General features: G+C 38.0%; 1 long non-coding RNA gene across 1 annotated transcript in view; it reads right to left on the bottom strand.

The window, feature by feature from the left end:
• Window positions 1–13746, bottom strand: part of LOC119473344 — a 17715-nt gene extending 3969 nt beyond the window's left edge. Inside the window, exons 1-2 of the long non-coding RNA XR_005202554.1 lie at window positions 13735–13746; window positions 10655–10657 (exon numbers count right to left, since the gene is read on the bottom strand). This is a non-coding gene — a long non-coding RNA (uncharacterized LOC119473344). The remainder of the gene's footprint in view (window positions 1–10654; window positions 10658–13734) is intronic.
• Between the last annotated feature and the right edge of the window lie 745 nt (window positions 13747–14491).

Genomic DNA, 14491 nt, shown 5'->3' with positions numbered 1-14491 from the left:
CACTCCTTCTTAGTTTTCTTTTATGTGATTATTTTTTTTTGTGTTTTTTTTTTTTTCCTACTCCCTGAGCTGTGTGCTCATTTTGTTCTTTGGCTATCTAGCCATATCCTCTCCAATTTTTAGGACATGTGCTTTATGTCCGTATATACTTTTAAAAATTTTCTGTTATTAAAAATTTGGATCTAGTCTGTCAAAATTTTCAAACATTCACAGCAGTGTTGCCATAGTGTGTTTTATACATTTGCTCTTTTTTTTTGCATTACATTCATTTTATATTATAGGAGGAAATGTCTTTATTTTCTTCTTGTAGTAGCTTTGTGTAATTCCTGTGGTTTTTCATTTCTGGCTATTACTTAGTTTTTGATAAGGTGTATTCACTGGAGCTTCATTGGTGAGAAGAGTAAAGATCATGGTCAAGGCTGTAAGATTTCCACTTAAGGGAGTGAGATGATGTGAGAGCGAGCAATTTCTTTTAACGTTTGCTTTTCCTAACAACATTTGACAATGCAGAATTAGTCGCAATGCTGAGCTTTTCTTCTTCACTGGCTTGATAAACAGACGTTGTCCTTCAGACATGACTGGTCAATATGTTTCTTGAGACTTAGTGCTGCTTTGGCTCTAGGAAAGTTACTGTTATCTTATTGTTCCAGAAAGGGGACCTTTGTTTTTACTTCTCAGTTTAGCCAGTGATTATGAAGAACTGTTCTTTGGGGCAGTCTCTGAAATCTGCAACTATAGGCATCCTCTTTCCATGGCACCGTTCTTGGATCTTCAATGCATTTATTAGCCCTTCCCTGATTTTTTTATTCTAGGTTATATAATCTTATGTGTAAAACTGACTGGCAATGAGGTGCCCAGATATTTGGTTAAACATTAGCTCTGGATGTGTCTGTGAAGATGCTTTTGGATAGATTAACATTTGAACTGATAGAGGAAGACATTGCCCTCCCCAGTGTTACATGGGCCTCATCCAATGCATTGTAGGACTGAATAGAAGAAAAGGCTGAGTAAGAAAGAATTTTTTCTCTCTGCCTGACATTGAGCTGGGACATTGATCTTCTCCTGCCTTTGAATTCTGTCTTTAACTAGAACTTACACCATGGACTCTCTTGGTTCTCAGGACTTCAGACTCAGACTAGAACGATGTTATATGCTCTTCTGGATCTCCAGCTTGATGGCTGCAAATCTTGGGACTTCTCAGCCTCCATAATCATGTAGCCAGTCAATTTTTTTATAGTAAATCAATATCTATATCTATCTATAGCTATATATCCAGAACCAATATGGTCCTGTTTCTCTGGAGAACCTAGACCAATACAGATACCTCCAAAATTTGTCAAGAATTAGCTTTAGTTTCTGTTTCTTAGTCTTTTTGTTGCTGTTGGGTGATTTTGAAGAGGGAAAGGTAAACCGCCACCTTTATTCAGCTATTTAAAATTAGAATGTAAGAGGCTACAAGAAAATCTTTTAACCATATACAGTTGTAAGTAAAAGCATTTTTATATTGTACTTCAAGGACAATAAATATGCACCAACTTTCATGTTACAGACCAAGGATTAGTATATACAGAACTTATATCAAAGATGACCTGAAAGCCACTGCCACCAAGGCTACCTTTCTGACACCTGAGAGATTTATTCAAATAATTTACTAGAACAAACAGCTGGTAATTCTATCCTTACAATGCAACATGGTATCTTTATTCTCGTTCTTATGGTGTAGACATTCACTCTATCATCATCTCTATGTCCTTACCCTGCAAGGGAAGAGGAATCTAATATTTATAGATCACCTATTATATTTTGGCACAAGTGATTTTGAGGCAAGTTCATATTTGCTCACAAAACCACTAATTATACCTTAAGAACCTGGCATCCCAAAGAGAAATAGTGAAGCAAGTTTTACCATTTTGACAAGACTGCCAAATTCTACTTTAACCCATGGTAAAAATCAGCATACATAAAGGAATAAAGAAACATGCTCTTATCCCCACAATTTTGAAGGAGTGATAGGAGTGGGTGTAAGTAATTGAACATAAACTCTTGATACTTGCATAGACTGAAACCAGTCTAGAAGTAAGCTAACAACAATTTGTCTGTTCTTTATGTACTGGAAGATTCTTAAGATGCGACAATGTGGTGGCAGCTCTGTCAGGAGGAGGAAGAAATGGATGACTATAAATCCTCTCCAAGTGTTAAAAACAGTCTTCAGAATTCCACCCATCAACCTGAGGAGATGAATAACTGAGATCACATTATACCTATATTTCCTGAAGTGAAAACTGTCAACATTACTGTCACTGAGAATGTTCTGACTGAGCTAGAAGGAGATTTTTGGCAGTTCACAATCTGTTAGCTCATATTTCCACAGCTCTGGGGAAATGGCCTCAATGCTTCAAAACCCAATACTTGGATTGTCAGGGAGAAATCAGGGTCAGAAGTAGAGTCATTGATCCAGTACTTTCAAAGTTTCAAAAGGAAGAAACAATATATGGTGTCAACAGATCTGACTGAGACGGGAAGGGAGGGTATTGTTCAATATTCATCATTTGATGTCTATTAAGTGCTAATCCATGCACTATTCCAGATGCTGCAAATATAACAGTGAGAAAGCAAATCTCCTACCCTTAAGAAACTTACATTCATGCTTTGTGTGTTTATGCGGAGATGGGGATAGGAGATGATACAAACATATGGTATACAAATTTTTTAAAAGGTGATAAAATAGATCGAATGTAGAAAATGATTAGTGGGATGGTGGTTTTTTAGAAAGGGTGGTAGAGTGTCCCCTCTGAGGTGGTGTCATTTGAGGTCTGACATAAGCCATGGTATACATGATGCGTATAAGTTGTTATAGATTGCAGTTGATCTCATCACAGTGAATTAGCCAGTGACGGGCCAGGGAACTGACACAGGCTATTATAGTTGAGGAGCTAAGTACTAAAGCAGTCATTTATTTGATGTTACTTTGGTTTGATGCGTGTTTTACACATGTACACAGAAAATTTAATGACCATGTTTTACATAAAAAGAAAGAATTTCATGAGCAATTTTTTAACACGTAGCAACTGTGTTTTTTACATGGAGAATTTAGTGTCCAAGTTTTATACCTGTACATAGAGATTAAACATTTTTCTATGTGTCTTCTCCTAATGTACAAAACATTAACAAAACTAAAAATATTGGGTACTTGAGTTTACAAAGCACAGACAATCATTGTTCATTTAATCCTCACAATGTGATGCTGGTGGGTAGATGTTATTATTACCTTTGTTTCATATGGAGGAAATCACACACACACACACACACACACACACACGGGCACATTAAACCAGCTCCTGAGGTGGGGGGATGATGCGTACACACCATTTGGCTTTAAATTTGACTTCCTTTCCACAAAACATGAAACTGTGTGTGGATACTACTTAAGTAGTTTGGGAGAAGAACCCTGCACTGAAACATGTTCAGGCTCTCTATAAAAAAAATCATATAATACAGACATGTAATGCTCAAGTAACAAAATGTCTAAATGTTAGAAATATTTTGATTCTGGTTTGGCAGTAAGTTTACTTTGTAGTGAAATGAGGCCTGACTTCAGGCAAGCAATGCCTTCTCTTGATACACTTTAACAGAAGGACATTGCTGAGATCTTCATTTTAAGGTTTGTAATCTAAAGGAATAAACAACCTGCCTTAGTACAAATACTATGCAAAATATTAGTTACTGAATTACCAGTACATTAAAAATACAATCTATTTTAAAAATGGGAGAAAAACACAAACACACACACGCAATATATATTTTTCTTTTTCCAGGAACTCAAAATGCCTCAGGAACTCTTCCTCAGACATTCTCAAAGTAATAAGTAATATGCCTTTGGGCTGAGATTAAGCATAGCACATTCATTTAAAAAGGCTCTATTTTGTTGTCTGTAGGTAGGCCTGCTGCCAAGTACGGTGGGGAGGCTGCCTGGGTTTAAATTCTTCTTTTCTTCAGTGATTTTGTCCTTACACTTTCAGAAGTTTATTGAGCTGGTGCTTCCTCTCCTCTGCCTGACTTATCACAACATATTCTTGGGACAGACTCTGGCATTCATTAATCTTCAGGTAAAAATGACTGACAACAGCTTTAAGTACTTATTCCCCAGTGGACACTTATATTTTCATAAGGATCAAAAAATAACTCAAAACATAGAATTTCAGATACCACAAAAGGAAAATAGGAGGAACCTCTTGGAAATTATGAAAGGCAGTTTTATAATCCACTTATTTCTAAGGTCACTTGCTTTTGAGCAATTGAAAACAGTACTTTCTGTAAACTGTCAGAAAAACTTAACTACTCTTTTAATGAACAAAATAAAATGCGTATTTGCTGGGTTTTCTCACAGCCTTAGCTTTCTTCTCTACCTCATGGCCAAGCAAGTCCTGACATGCACTGAAGTAATTAAATGCCATGAAGCATCCTCAAAGTTTGTTCATGCTCAGCCAAATTCATATCTTCTTCCACACCTCTTAGTAGGTGTGGAGCCAGAGCCTGAAGGAGGATCGCACACATTAGTCCCTCCAACAATGATGAGCTAGTCACCGTCCAAGCAATGTTCCTTCCAGAGCAGGGGAATTTCCAGAGTCACAGTGTGTGGGGGAACTTCTTCCTGAAAATTTTGTCCTAGTGAACTTTGGTCAAAATAATCATCAAAAGAAACCTCAGAAGAAGAAGGAATATGAATAGTAGCAACAGGGGACATGATTGTTAAGCATTTTATTCTTGCTATCTCACATCGTCCTCACGATGAACTATGAGGCTGATATTGTTATACCTACAGTGGTCCCCTGTTATCCATGGGATATATGATCCAAGATGCCCAGAGGATGCCTGAAACCTCGGATGGTACTGAATCCTATATATACTATAATTTTTCTTATAATACATACCTATGCTAAGTTTATAAATTAGACACAGTAAGAGACTAACAACAACTAATAATAAAATAGGACAATTATAATAAAATACTTCAATAAAAGTTATATGAAGTGGTCTCTCTGTCTCAGTATCTTATTGTATTGTATTCACCGTTCTTCTTGTACTGATGTAAGATGGTAAGATGCCTGTGTGATGAGATCAAGTGAGATGAATGATGCAGACGCTGTTATGTAGTGTTAGGCTACTACATTTACTTATTTACTTATTTAGAGATGGAGTCTCGCTCGATCCTCCAGGCTGGACTGCCGTGGTGCAATCTCTGCTCACTGTAGCCTTCACCTCCTGGGTTCCAGCAATTCTCCTGCCTCAACCACCAGAGTAGCTGGGACTACAGAAGCACCACTATGTCCTGTTAACTTTTGTATTTTTAGTAGAGATGGGGTTTCATCATGTTGGTTGGGCTGATCTCGAACTCTTGACCTCAAGAAATCTGCCCACCTTGGCCTTCCAAAGTTCTGGGATTACAGGCATGAGCCACCATGTCCACCTTATTATTTATTTATTTATTTATACTTTAGAGACAGGGCCTTGCCCTGTCACTCAGGTTGGAGTGCAGTGGCACAATCGCAGTTCACTGCAGCTTCCATGTCCTGGGCTTAAGCAATCCTCCTGCTTCAGCCTCTCAGAGTAGCTGGGCCTAGAGGTGCATGCCACCATGCCTGGCTAGGCTACTGTGGGCCCTTTGACAATAGTCAGAAGGAGGATCATTGAATGAGGATGTCACTGGTTGGGTGTCAGGAGCAGGTGACACATATAACTAATAGGCAAATAACACAGACAGCACAGCATTGTATATATTTAAAATTTAAATTAGTATAAAGAATAACAACTTTTAGATCTTTCCATACCTGTGATTTTTTCTGTTTTTTTTTACTCTTTTTCATTTCTATGTTATTTCACTTTTTTCAAATCTTAGACTCCATGTTTCTTAATGTGTCTTCAGAAACGTCTATTCTTATTCACACTCCTTCTTAGTTTTCTTTTATGTGATTATTTTGTGTGTGTTTTTTTTCCTACTCCCTGAGCTGTGTGCTCATTTTGTTCTTTGGCTATCTAGCCATATCCTCTCCAATTTTTAGGACATGTGCTTTATGTCCTGTATATACTTTTAAAAGTTTTCTGTTATTAAAAATTTTGATCTAGTCTGTCTCTGGCTTCATATCAGGTCACTGGAGGAGGCTTAAGCGGGGCTCTGGAGCTGCAGGGTGGAGCAAAGTGAAGAATGGGGATTTGGGGAAGTAAAACGCTTGCTTTACTCTTTGCCTCTGATGGTGACTCTGTGTGCAGCTTCTCTCAGTGGTACATCTTCTCTTAAATCAGGATGCTGGGCAGGACCCTCTCCTTTGTCCTAATCAGTGACTCAATCGGGGATGTTAATGTAAACACAGGTCTTCTCATTTCATTTCAGCACTGGAGGTGTGTCTTGGCAACACAGGGTCTGGCACCCTGATGGACCTTTGAAAAAGCAATGTTTATAAACAATTCTTTCCTCAAGACTTGAATAATGGAGCAGAGATTTTCTCTTATCAATTCACAAAGTAGACCCTTTCCCTTTCCCTTTCCCTTCCTTGGCCTTTTGAATGATTTGTACTTAGGAATGGAATATTTTTCCAGAACCAGGACCAGAAATCAACAAAATTAATTTCTTTCTTTCTTTCTTTCTTTCTTTCTTTCTTTCTTTCTTTCTTTCTTTCTTTCTTTCTTTCTTCTTTCTTTCTTTCTTTTTTTCTTTCTTTCTCTCTCTCTTTCTTTCTTTTTTCTTCTTTCTTTCTCTCTCTTTCTTTCTTTCTTTCTTTCCTTCCTTTCTTTCTTTTTCTCTTTCTCCCTTCCTTCCTCCCTCTCTCCCTCCCTCCCTCCCTTCTTCTCCTTTTCCTTCTCCTTCTTCTTCCTCTTCCTCTTCTTCTCTTCCTCTTCCTCCCCTCCTCCTCCTCCTCCTTCTTCATCTTCCTCTTCTTTCTTCCTTTCTTTTCTTCTCTCTTTCTTCCTTCTTTTCATTCTTTTTTCTTTGTCAGCAGTAGAATCCTTTCAGTGAAATATTATGTGAGGTATCAATACATTTAACTGATCAAAACTAAAGGGCTGTAATTGAAGCTAGGTGAGGGGTCTGAAAGCTACCCACTAGAAATGCCTGTGCCATCACCTTCTGGCCATAGGGTCCCTAATACATAGATATTGAACCCCATGACTTAGTGGGAATGTGGCTTGAGGACCACTCCTCTCATCTTTTCTGGCTATTTGCATAAGGTGGACAACATAATGGTCTCTGCAGGGGTGTCTTTGTAGTTATCCCCTGGTAGCTCCTGCAGACCCCTGCTCACCTTTCAAATGCAAATACATAAAATACTTGCCTATAGGCTTGGGAACAAGGTAATTCAGTTCTCTGCCAAAGAGGGAGAACTGCTGAAAATGTGTCTTTATCTTAAAGTAGTTTGACCTTACAACTCCTGGAGATAATGCCCTGGGCAGAAGAAACAGACATTTTTGTCCAATGCACATATTTATTATACGTCAACTGTGTGTTTATAATCATATCAGGAATTCCTAGGTCCACAGAGTTATTTGGCACACTCTTCTCAAGAAACACAGTCCAAAAATTCTTTTGTATCATGGCTAAATTAACAAAGGGAATCTGAAAATTTGCAAAAATTATGTAAAGAAAAATACAAGTCACACGTTCTCTCACCAGTCAGTAGAATTATTATTTCTTTCTAGTCTTGTGCAACATAGATTTCTAGTGATAGAATTCCTGGTCAGGAAGCATTTGAAGGAGGCATTTGGGAAGACTGGGCTTTCTTGGTGCTTTTCAAATCTATCACCAAGGGAGCTATTTTCTCTCTTAACCCACAGGATGTAATACCAGTTAATATCCAGGAATACTTCAAGTCAGTTATTTGGGTTTCTCTACAAGTTAAGTGTTTTCTGTTCAAATAACTTTTATAGCAACTATTTTAGTTGTTCTCTTCATCACGGCAATCATGAACTCTCTCTTTTCTATATTATATTTTCTATCATAATTGCATGAAAATATGGTTATATTTTCTATCATAATTGCATGAAATCTATATATGCTATAAATAGTGTATGCATATCCATGATTATACACACATACTCAGAATACAGGTGAGAAGTCCACCTAAATGATTCTCAGCCAATGCATTGCAGAAATCAGACAGATTTCCCCAATGACCTTCGAGTGCTCAAGAAGAAAAGTAGAATATATATATGTACCCCTTTTACATCTTATGCATGTAATCAATAAAGCCTTTAAAATGAATGCCAACTTCCTGACAAAAAAAATGAATTGGCTGTCTCAGGCTCTGATTCCTTATCAAATTCTGTGAAACTCACTTTACCCTCTATAGCTCAGTTCCCCCTACTGGTTTCAAATGCATTCTAACCACCCTGATAATATAAATTAGAGCTCAGATTTTCCTCACTGAGGGTGAAGCTCTGGGGTAGGAATGAACTTCATGTGTAATTGAATCTGTGGTTCATTGAGAAGATTTGTAAGGAGCTTTGCTACATGTGCAAGTTGTATTTGGCTCACGGAAATGTGTTGTGAATTTGTATTATAGCTACAGATGTCCACGAAACAGAGTAGGTGATTGAGGTTAAAATTTAGTTTTCCTCCATTTTCACAGTAAGTATCTCTGTGTTGAAGGACACACATCCCCATAACCAGCATAACATTTGGCCATTTATTCTGTTTTTTTCCTAACTACTAACCATTCTTTCTCCTCTTGCTGCTTCTCCTCCTCCTCCTCCCCTTTTTCCTCCTCCTCAACCTCCTCTTTGCTTTCTGTTTTTCCTCATCCTCCTCCTCCTTCTTCTGGAGGTCTGGGGTTGCACTGAGCTATCTGAATTGTCCTCTAGGTTTGCTTTTGATATTAGTAATAAGGATATCTAAATCAGTCTTGTCTCAGTCATTACACTAAAGATAAATGTCAGATTTCTTAGCTCTTTTCTTCTATTCTCAAAGTGAAAGAGGAGAGCCACTGACAGTTTCATCTTTACAGAAGAGCAACTGTTAGGGTTAATCCTTACATCTGATTCTTTTCACTGATCTTCAGAGACTATTCTCTTTGTGGAATGTTAGTTTTACCATTTCTTTATATGAGTGCATTCAATTTCCCCAAGCTCCTCCTTCTTTATATTTTTAATAGCAAAGTGTCAAATTCCAGTCAATGATTGCCTTTTCGGGTGCATATGGAGAATTTACATCTACACAGGGTGAAAGGTAATTCTGCTTTACAGACATTTCTTACTTATAGAATCTGTCGAGACATTTTTCATCTCCGTACCTCTATTGCCAAGATTAAACTTTATTCACCATGCTGGAAATAGATAAATAATATTACTGATTATTTTAAAAATTCTTCAAAATTATTTAATTCTATATGGATTGGGAAAATTTGGAGAGACAGAGATAAGAAGTGAAAAACTCCAATAGATAATATCTATAGCTTTTTCACACTGATAGACACATAATTGATATTTACAACACTATTAGTCATAAAATACTAGATGTTATCATGAGATGAGCTAAAAAAATGTACAAACAGTATGAAAGCTCAAAAGAAAAACGCACATGTGAAAATTCGTTATTGTGTTGATAGTTTAATTATGGTCTATTGCACTTTATTAAAGGCTCTATCTGGTGATATGAATGTGGAATTTCTCTCCTGGGTTTTCTATTTACTTCAGTGGGCTGGATGGAAAATAAGCATGAGGCATAATCTTTTATGTCTTTCTTCAATAATTAGCAGATTTGTTCCTCTGCTTTCCTAAGAGGGAACTAAAGGAATGTCAGTAATCAGGTAGGAGCTGCAGGACTTTGCCTGGATGACCACAGTCTGGTTCCATTGAGTCTCTGAAATGTCTCTGGGTTTATAGTCAATTCCGTCATCACTCATTGAGACCTGCTGTGCACATTGGCTAGAGTTGGACTTGAGAGGAATCAAAGTTAAGTGAGATCAGATCCTTGTTATCAGGAAACTCACAATTGAATGTAGAAAAGTAATACAAGCTGAACTAAAACTTGGGCTTGGTAATAGGTATCAAAAATGTACAATGGAAATACCAGAGAAAGGGTGGTTGAAGATGGAGAAAGCATTTTTTTGTTGAAGGAAAATATCATTTTAATAATACTTGATCCTTTTTCAATTGAAAACACAGTAAATCCTCACCTAATGTCAATGGTTCTTGGAAACTGCAACTTTAAGTGAAACAGAGTATAACGAAATCACTTCTTTTCCTCATCAAAGTTACAACAAAGGGCCTCAAAGGAAACAATGTTATTTGAGGACCTGCCTTATGTTACAGGACTTCAAGTTACAGCTTCCAAGAACCTGTCAATGACATTAAGTGAGTACTCATTGTACTTTCATAAGCTTTTGAAACAAATTGGGTTTGTAGCATAACTTGAAATAATCATGTGGGATCTTCCTTTAAAAGTGGGAAATGCCACTGATTTTGACTTTGGAGTGGAAAGTTCGGGACAAGATACAGGAATCTTTAGCTAGAGGATAACCAATCGGAGGCTGACCCGTGTAATGTAGGGCACGTGGGCCAGAGCCGGCATCTGTGTGGCACCGGCTGCTCTGTTTCCTGTGCCATCAGCAAGAAGCCCGAATTGCTTTGGAAGCATAACAGAACCCTCACATTTCCAGCCAACCAGCTTCCCCTTTTTATAGCACAACTAATTTGGAAAATCTCACAATTATCTAAACTGTATTTTCAATACGGGCTGAGACGAAGACCATGTATTTATCGTCACAAAACTGCAACTGCATTTCAAATTCTATGTTGTGTGGAGGCTCTCTCAATACGGACCTAAATAAATAAAGGAAGTGAGATTTTCAGATTCCCACACCCCACCCATCGACTTTTTTTTAATTTTCTTTACTTTTGATATCCTCTACCAAGGCCTTTTCTTGTTAATTTTGCCAGCTAGTTTCTACTTAAAGCTGACTTCCACGGAGATGTGTGTATTTGCGGGTCGGCTTCATCAAACATTCATTGTTCAATACTGTGACAGCTGGTAGCAGGCATACACACTCTTTCCTTGTTTGGTTTTCTGATAAAACCTGTCAAGTACTGGTTGACTATAACTGAATTCGTCACCCTCTCAGCAAGGTTATACCTCTTCTTACTATGAAATAAAACAATAAAACAACAATTCTAACCCCTGTCTGCCAACCCCTCGTAATTTGACAAGGAAGTGTATGAAGAACAGGTTTTAACCAGACTAACACCCACAAGGTTCACTGTTGATGAAAAATTTTCACACATCTAAAAATGTAAGGATCATTCTTGTGAGCACTTGCTCAGGAGACAATGGAAATGTAGAGAAGGTTATAGCAAAAAGATACTGGGCTTGCGTGCTGTTCAGACTGAGCATCTGAAATCTGTCGATTTCGGGCAACAAATCATCCCAACAAGCTGTTTGGTGCCCTGCAGGCCTTCTCAGACTAGTTTATTGACATGGTAAGGGCAGGTGCTTACAAGAAAACTGACAAAGTCTGTCTCCTATAGGATGTGCAGCTTCTGAAGAGGAGAGCCTACAATAAAGTTGGAGTTGAGATTTCACTTTTAGATGGAAAAAGGAGATAAAATGTTTCACTGGGCAAAGGAGAGTTCTGTCTGCCTTCTAGAGAAATGACATCACCTTCAGCCAGCTAGTTACTTTCCTCAACGATTCTGTTATTTCCTTCCTTCTTTCTCGCTTCCCTTCTTTTCCTTCCTTTTTGTTTTATTCTAAAAAACAGGGAAACAAAAGCTGCCATACTTATCTCAAAGGATTATTAATATCAGATAAGTTGATTTGGCAAAGCAAGTTTTAATTTGTAAAGATCTATTCGATTTTTTAAGTTAACTATTATTATTTATGAATAGTCTGAGAAGGAAGTGTCTTAATGTGTTTAGGTTTCTATAATAAAATACCGTAAACTAGGTGGTTTATAAACAACAGAAATGGACTTCTCATAGTACTGGAGGCTACGAAGGCCAAGATCATGACACCAGAAGACTTAGTGTCTAGTAAAGGCCCTGCTTCCTGTTTCATTGATGGCCTTCCTTCACGGTCACTGCATATGGTGGAAGGGAGGAATAAAACCTCTCTGGTGCTTCTTTTATTTTATGTATTATTATTTTTATTTTGAGACAGCCTGTTGCCCAGTGGAGTTCAGTGGCACGATCTTGGCTCACTGAAACCTCTGCCTCCCAAGTTCAAGCAATTCTCATGCCTCCACCTCCCAAGTAGCTGGGACCACAGGCATGCATAGCCATGTCTGGGCAATTTTTGTATTTTTAGTAGAGATGGGGTTTCGCCATATTGGCCAGGCTGGTCTTGAATTCCTGACATCAAGTGATCTGCCCGCCTCAGCCTCCCAAAGTGCTGAGTTTACAGGTATGAGCCACCATGCCTGACCATCTGGTGTCTCTTTTATAAGGATACTAATCCCATTCACCAAGGGCTCTGCCCTCGTGACTTAATCACCTCCAAAAGGCCCACCTGCGACTAATATCACCTTGGGAGTTAGAATTTCAACATATGAATTTTTGGGGAACATAAACTTTCAATTCATCACATTAAATATTAGTCATAGAAAATAACGATTCAGAGGTGGTTTCCTTTTTAACATGGAGACTGGCCTGGAGAAAGGCTGAATACAAAGCATGAAATCATTTTATGGAAATTATACCAAAGAGTAATAACAACAATTACTGTTTCAGTATGGCAACAATATCTGCAGATAAAAGCAGACCCAAATATCTCAGGAGCTTAACACCATGGAAGTTCATCTCTCACTGATGTGGCTGGTTTGAGATGGCTGCAATCTATCCGTCATTCAGGAATGGAGGCTGAGCCATCCTCATTGCAAAGCTCTGTGATCTTCCTAGATGTCTGTCTTCAGCTGATAGATTGTTGAGGAGAGTGTGTCGAGGAAGTCATGGAAGTTTATATGGCCCATAACTGGAAATGGTGAGCCTTACTACTATGTATGCTCTATCAGCCAGAACAGTCAGTCACATGTTTACTCCCAGCAATGCAGTTAGAGTCCAGCATCGGGCCAAGATAAAAGGGGAAACAGGTTGAATGTTTAGCTAACCGGTTTCTATCATCCCTAGTTACTCATTCCGTCTCTTTTTCAGATTGAATAATTTCCATTGTTCTCTTTTTAAGTTCACCGACTCTTCCCTCTCTCCATTCTGCTTTAAGCTCAAACAATATGTTTCAAATTTTGAATTTGGTATTTTTTTTCTGTTGTAGAGTTTACTTTTTTTTTTTGCAGTTGCTATTTCTCTGGTAATAATTGCTATTTCTTCATTTATTATGAACACGTTTTTTCTTACATCCTTGAACATGCTAAAAATACTTGTTGATGTGTTGTTTAAAAGTTTATGTGTTGTTTAAAATCATAGTCTGTGAAGAACATATCTGGATTGAACTTTGTTGACTATTTCCTCTTGAGATCTTATTTTAGTGATATATGAATAAAAATTCATATATATGAAATTAGTCAATGTATGAATAAAAATTCATACATTAATTTTAGATCATATCCTGTTCATTGAAAAGGTGAGGTTGTAGAGTCTCTGGTCTCCATTATTTGTCTTAAGAGTAAATTTTCGTTGGTTGATCAGGCTATTAACTTGTTTGAACTCACACTAAACACTGTTTTGCAGAGAGTTCAAATGTCAGTACAGTTATTTTATCCTTACCTGGGCTCTTTGAGTCCATCCCACACATACATGGTTAAAGACTTATTCAAATATTTGAGCAGGAGTTTTACAAAGAATTTGGAGCTTCACACCTCTCACTTTTCTGGTACACCTCTCACTTTCTAATGGCTGTCATTGCTTTGAACTCTGTCCTCTAGTTCTTTTGACCAGAAAAAAAGTTGCAAGTCTTTCAAGTGTTAATTTCTTTCAGAAGCTGCATGCTTGTTCACACTACAGTGCCTTTAGTTGGATTTTATCTTTTGTTCAGAGGTTATAGTTCTTATTTGGGGGTGGGAGCAGTGGGGTGTCAGTTTGGGGGAAACTTAGTCATGATCAAAGTAGAATTCCACACTAGCCATTCTAATGACTCATTCTAACTTCCTTCTTATGACTACAGCTTTAGGGGTCAACATTTTGTATGCTGAAAAGTATTTTGCTTCATCTTGACCTAAATTGTCAAACCATGTCTATCTGGTCTTTTTTTTTTTTTTTTGAGACAGTATCTGGCTCTGTTGCTCAGGCTGAAATGCAGTGGTGAGATCACAGCTCATTGCAGTCTCCACCTTCCTGGCACAAGCAATCCTCCCACCTGTCTCCCAAGTAGCTGAGATTAGAGCCACACACCACCATAGCTGGCTAATTTTTTTACTTTTATTTTTGTAGAGATGGGCTCTCACTCTGTTGCCCAGACTGGTCTGAAACTCCTAGGCTTCGCTGATCCTTCTGCCTCAGCCTCCCAAAGTGCCGAGATTACAGGCATGAGCCACTGTGCCCGTGAAATGTCTCC

Source organism: Cebus imitator, unplaced genomic scaffold (assembly GCF_001604975.1).
Source record: "Cebus imitator isolate Cc_AM_T3 unplaced genomic scaffold, Cebus_imitator-1.0 Scaffold150, whole genome shotgun sequence".
NCBI lineage: Eukaryota > Metazoa > Chordata > Mammalia > Primates > Cebidae > Cebus > Cebus imitator.
The sequence above is the reverse complement of the archived record's forward strand: the minus strand, read 5'-3'. Positions and strand labels throughout refer to the sequence as shown.